This window comes from Bubalus kerabau, chromosome 1 (genome assembly GCF_029407905.1).
Source record: "Bubalus kerabau isolate K-KA32 ecotype Philippines breed swamp buffalo chromosome 1, PCC_UOA_SB_1v2, whole genome shotgun sequence".
NCBI classification, from domain to species: Eukaryota; Metazoa; Chordata; class Mammalia; order Artiodactyla; family Bovidae; genus Bubalus; species Bubalus kerabau.
In genome coordinates, this window is record NC_073624.1 from 242266529 (window position 1) to 242272935 (window position 6407).

Sequence of the window (6407 nt, forward strand, 5' to 3'; positions counted from 1 at the left end):
CAGACTGGTGGCTGAAAGACTTTTGACTACAGGCAGTGCTGTGCTGGAGCTGTCTTACTCAGGCTTATGAGAACCGAATGTGCTCATTTCCTTCCCACTCTGCTTTTAATGGTGTTAGTTTCAAGTCAGGCGCACTGGGAGTATTCACACTGTGGAAATCAGCAAACTCAACAAGTCAGGGATCTATGTTTTCCTTTTTAGCTTCTATGGAGAGTTTGAGTTAACATTTGCTAGCATACCACTGTATGTCTCTTGTCGTTCTTTGTAAAGTTTCAGGGAAGGGGCTCTCCCTGATCACTGAAGTGAAGTGAAGTGCAAATCACTCAGTCGTGTCTGATTCTTTGCAACCCCATGAACTATACAGTCCATGGAATTCTCTAGGCCAGAATACTGGAGTAGGTAGTCTTTTCCTCCTCCAGGGGATCTTCCCAACCCAGGGATTGAACGTAGGTCTCCTGCACTGCAGGCGGATTCTTTACCAGCTGAGGCACCAGGGAAGCCCACAAATGCTGGAGTGGTTAGCCTATCTCTTCTCCAGCGGATCTTCCCAACCCAGGAATCAAATTGGGGTCTCCTGCAGGTGGATTCTTTACCAAGTAAGTTATCAAGCCATGATCACTAAAACAATCTAATCTGATGTGGGACAGCTGTCACTGTTACAAGTACTTAGTGATTACGTAGTTTCTACAACGTGTGGCATTTCTCTTTTTAACTCCCATTCTGTTTTCTGCAGCAACACAGAGCTAGTCTAGTCATTCTTCTATATAATTAACCCCAATATTTGAATAAAACTCTTTGTACATCATCCTCTCTCTTACTCTTCATCTCTATGTATTTCCAGGCTAAATACCCTAAAATATCTCCCTTTCCCTCTTTTACTGGCCAACTCCCTGTTTTAAAGAAAATTGTTATTTTTAATATACACTGAAATATTTTATACATGGTAGGAACTCAACTGATACTTGATGTGAATTTATCAAGCATTCTGGAAGACAAATTATCTTGATTATATTTTAAAATGTCAGCATTGATGTATATTCAGAACTTCTATGTATAAACACATTCTGAAATCAAGATATATTTCTCCCTTATTTAATTTCAGCAAGATTAAGGCAGACATCTTTCATGAGAGTTCTCCTCATAGTTTATGTCAAATACTTTCACAGCATACAAACAAACTGAGTCTGAGTTGTTAGAAGACTTGACCACTGATATTAGCAAAGTAAGATCTTCCAACTCAGATCTCAGTCTTTTTTACCATTAACTCCTAGATTCATCTGTTAAGAAATACCATTTTTTCTTAAAATGGTTCTTTATGTTAATTAGTATTTACCATCTGTTAGATCTCTTTCAGACACTAGATGAATAACTAATCAGCATCTTTACTCCTGGTCTTATTTGCCCCATTGCCAAATCTAGATAATGTTACTCTATCAGCCCAAAGACCAATAATCTTTTGTAAACTTTTTTCTCATTTTTCCTATTAAGACTTACGGTGTTTAACAAAAAAACATCATTGATTTTCATTTTGTCCTTTTCTAGGTGCTCATTCAATCAGCACATCTTTACTGAGGATATTTTATGACACACAAGCTTCTGAGCTCTGATGGTACCAGGGTGAACAAGATGAACAAGTCTCTGATCTCATGGAGCTTAATTGCTAATGATATGTAGGGATTAAGCAGACAATGAAGAAGAACTATGGATGGTGGTAAGCTGTTTATAAAAAAGAAAACAGTATTATGTGGTAGGGATGGTTCCATGGGGGAAGTGGTTGTTTGGTCATGGAAAAGGTCTTTAAAGAGGAGACTTTTGAACTGAGGTTTTAGAAATAATAAGGAGACAGGCATACAGAGTTCTGGAAGGAGAGAACACTCAGAGTAGAGGAAACAATGATGATGAAAGCCCTGAGCAGGAATGAGGTTGAATTTTCTGAGGCAAAGAGAGAAGGTAAATGTGGCCCCAAGGTACAAAATGATGCCACAAATGAAGTTGGGGACCAGATCATAAGCTTTGTGAACAATAATAAAACTGTACTGTGTTCTAAGAGCTATGAGAAGCCCCTGGGTAGTTTTAAGTAGTGGAATAACATGATAGAGTTTATTTATTTTTTTTTTTCATGATATAGTTTATATTTAAAACTCTCTCTCTCTGAATTCTGGATGGAGTGTAGATTGTCAGGATCAAGCATGGAAACAGGAAGACCAATTAGAAATGGTCCAGAAAAGAGACATAGCATGGTGTCATCCGTAGAGATAGCTATATTTTCAAGGGTATATTTTGAAAACCGAGCCAAAAGAATTTGAGGATGAATTGAATGGAAGTACTGAGGAGAACAGAGAAACAAAAAATGAGTTTGTGGTTAAAGATGTGTGCGACGAGATATATGCTGATGACATTGACCAAGATGAGAAAGCAGGGGGTGAAAGTGATTGGAAAAGAACCTGAGTGTCTAGTGTCAGATGGGATAGAAAATCATTTAAGATGGTTGTAGTAAAGGCAAAAGAGCAATGCACAGGGCACACAAGAACAGCTTTCTAACCGTTGGTCTGTTGTTGATCATATGAGTGATCCCAGGCATTCTCCCAAAACATGCCCAACAAAGTCTTAGATTTTTCGTTCTCTATGTGAGTGGTCTAGATTGTTTCTAAATTCACCCCTGCCCCCTCTGCTTTTCCCTTCTCTGATGTACAGCAACACTTGCTTATCCACAGTCAGACACTCCCAGGCCTGTTTTTCCACAAGAGAAGCCCTTGTTCCCCAACTCAGACCTGGGTCTTCTATTTCTTGTCCCCTTCTCTTTAACAAAATTATTTTGCATTTTCTTGCCTTTGCCAGGTAACAGACTAAAAAATAGTTCTTCTGCATTAATTTTCTATCTTTTCTAGCTACTTAAGTTCATCTCTTTAAAACACAGACTCGATATAGTTTTGTTTTTTTTTTTCACACTGAGTGTGTCACAGCTGGAGAAGTATGTTAGAAAAACATGTTTATGAATGAGAGAGTTGTATATATTTCTTACTGTAGATCCCTCTCAATTGAAGAGTCTTCTCTTGTGGTCGAATTCACCCAAATGAAAAACATCCCATCAATGGTGTAAGAAGCTATTTATAAAGAAGGAGGGTGAAAGTAAACAAGTAAGAAAGATTAATGCTCCCACCTTTAGGAATAACGTGCTACCTGCCTGAGAGAGAACCAAGTACTGCTGTCTCCAATAAGGGTTCCATTAATCAAAACCTTGCAGCAACTGTATAATGAAGCCAAGATGTTAAGGAGGATTAGAATAACGCTGTACTTTCTCCTTTGCTGGCACAAGTGGCAATCTTAGGGTCGGCACTAATGTCATCTGTTTCAAAATATTATAGACGGAAAAAGAAATGACAACTAGCAATTCCCAAGGAGGGTTCTGCAGACCACTCCCTAGTATTGAAAGCTGCTCCAAAGACAAAACAGTTTCTTGGTTATTTTGTGGAGAAAACTCTGCATACTCTATACTTGTTCTGGTGATATATAAAACATATCCCAAAGCCTCACAGTAAAGAAACCTATTTCCTTCTGTTGAATTAAAAGTTTCTCAAATTACTTTGCTCATATTATTACCATCTGCAATACAGTCTCTTTTTTATAGAGGATCTACTGTTTCAATTACTTAATTACTAGAATTGTCTAACTCAGGCTCTGCAAGGCTCTCCAGCATGGCTTTTATGCTGTCTTTATCTGGGCATAGTGCCTGGTACAGAGTCCATGCCAAACTGGCCTCAAAAATATTAACTCAATTTGAATCACATTTAGTCTAACATTCTGCCTGTCCATCTCAGTTTCACTAGCTGATCCGCATTTGGAGTCTATGTTCTAGAACATGTTCTGAACTTATTTAGAGCCTCAGCTTCAAGAAAATTTCATATATCCTATTCCATGTATTCTATTCCCAGGTTCTATACATGTTTAAAACCTACTGCTTTTCAGACTCACAGATACAGAGAACAAACGCATGGTTACCAGCGGGGAGGGGGAAAGGGGTAGTACAGGAGTTGGTGAGCTGGAGGGCCAAACTATTGGATGCAAGATGGGTTCCAGGAAGTGCTGTACAGTATGAGGAGTACAGCCAATATTTTATTATAACTGTAAATGGAAAGTAATCTTTAAAAATTGTATTAAAAGTAAAAAAAAAAAAACTACTGCTTTTAAGCTTCATGACTTTCTCTCAGGTCTTGTTATAAAATACTTATTTGGCTTACAAGAAAAGCTCTCATTCAAAGTTTCTGGCTACTTTCCTTGAAGAAGGCAGATCTTGGAGCAGTTTTCCTTGCCCTGGGGAGAATCTGATGGCTCCTTGGAGGTTAGGGATAGATGGATAGATGGTCCACAGTACTTATGAGAACTGTGTGGCAACTGTGTGGCAATGAGGTGAATTAGGAAATAAACTGGTTGACTTCTTTGGCTTCAAATGATATTTTTGGAAGGAAAACAACTACTTTCCTTTCAGACAATTAGAAATTCACTAATAAATTAAAATGGTTCTGAAAAGTGTTTTCTACTAATCAAAAGATAATGCATCCTGAAGAATGGTAAATGTAATGTGGTAAGGAATAAGGCAGTCCTGGTGGAAAAGCTGGCTTGGGCAAAGAATAGGTGGCCTTCAAGACCAGTGTTCTAGTGCTTATGATGAGATTAGAGACAAAGTCTGAGCTGGTGAGTGTGACTGAGAGGGCTCACCCAGGGGCCAGAAACTGCAGGAACAGCTGCACAGAATTCAGGCATATTTTCCATAGCCAAACTGTGTGGCAGAAACAGAAGCACCTGTGAGTCAAAATCTCGGATATTTTAAAAGAAAAATAACATTCTCTGATTCTTTCTGTCAGGTAATGAACCGACCCATTTGGCATGGGTGAGCCCCTGCTGCTGCTGCTGCTGCTAAGTCGCTTCAGTCGTGTCTGACTCTCTGCGACCCCACAGACAGCAGCCCACCAGGCTTCCCTGTCCCTGGGATTCTCCAGGCAAGAACACTGGAGTGGGTTACCATTTCCTTCTCCAATGCATGAAAGTGAAAAGTGAAAGTGAAGTCGCTCAGTCGTGTCTGACTCTTTGCGACCCCATGGACTGCAGCCCACCAGGCTCCTCCGTCCATGGGATTTTCCAGGCAAGAGTACTGGAGTGGGGTGCCATTGCCTTCTCCAGGTAAGCCCCTAGGGAGCTGTAAATGTGAAGCAACTGATTGGGGTGATCAATGGGCTTTTAACGAGTCACATGATTTTATTTTGCATTCCTCTTTTGTTTCCTGAGTTATCCTTATCCTTATTCAGAGTTTTCAGAATTCTTACTGCTTGGCAAGAATTCTTACTCATTGTCTCTGCCTTCTTTTCTGAATTATTTAGATTAAATACTTAAACATCATATTTCCTGTAGAAAGAATGATTATCTTTATTTTCAGTGAGTGGGATACTTGCTGAAAAAATGTAATAGAGCACAAAGAGGAGGATAAAATTTTATTGAAAAGTTTCCTATTGTTAAAAATAAGGGAAATCTTCAGTCTTCCCTAAATGATTTAATATAAGAACTTTTGTATTTACCAAGGGAATAATCTATCTTTGCCATTTTCCTCCAATATCTAGTGAAAATCTGTGCATATGTTAGGTGTTCAAAAAACACCTATTGGTTGATAAGAGGGCAAAAACTTTGGCAGTCACAGGATGATGTTATAGGGAAGGCAAAGACAACCAGTCAAACATGATGGGTAACAGAATGGAGGGGCATACATCTACACATAGATCTACTTTGTACCAGGTGCTATGCTAACTTGTTTTTTCCTGTATCTATTTAAGAATACACACAATAAAGCTATGGCAAGGTGCTATTATCCCCATCATGCACACCAGTGAGGTTACCTGGCTCCAAATAACAGAACTGGGAATTTGGACACAGGACCATTTACATTCGGAACTCAAGTTCTTAAAAACTTCATACAGTGAATATATGATATTTGTATAATACATCTCTTATAAACAATTGAGATTTTTTTTGTCTTCACAAAACAGTTTATTACAAGGCTGTTTTAATTTCTCTAATACATATTTACAACCCCCTCTATTTAAATTTTTTTTCCACTCTCAATACCCAATCGAAACTACTTTCAACAAAACCACTGATGTCCTTGATGTTGCTAAATTCAATGAATTTTTGTTCTTGGTCTCTAACCTCTTGTGTATTTGTCATTGATTATTACTTTTGTTCTATTTTTTTTAATTTAAATTTATTTATTTTAATTGGAGGCTAATTACTTTACAATATTATATGGGTTTTGCCATACATCAACATGAATCTGCCACAGGTGTACACGTGTTCTCCATCCTGAACCCCCCTCCCACCTTAAACAATTGAGATTATCCCTACTTCATAAAATATCTAAA

General features: G+C 38.4%; 1 long non-coding RNA gene across 1 annotated transcript; it reads left to right on the forward strand.

The window, feature by feature from the left end:
* Positions 1 to 740: 740 nt before the first annotated feature.
* Positions 741 to 5141, forward strand: LOC129642278 (uncharacterized). The gene is made up of 3 exons (XR_008709588.1): positions 741 to 1222; positions 1543 to 1711; positions 4863 to 5141. It is a non-coding gene; the product is annotated as an uncharacterized LOC129642278 (long non-coding RNA).
* The last annotated feature ends 1266 nt before the right edge of the window (positions 5142 to 6407 follow it).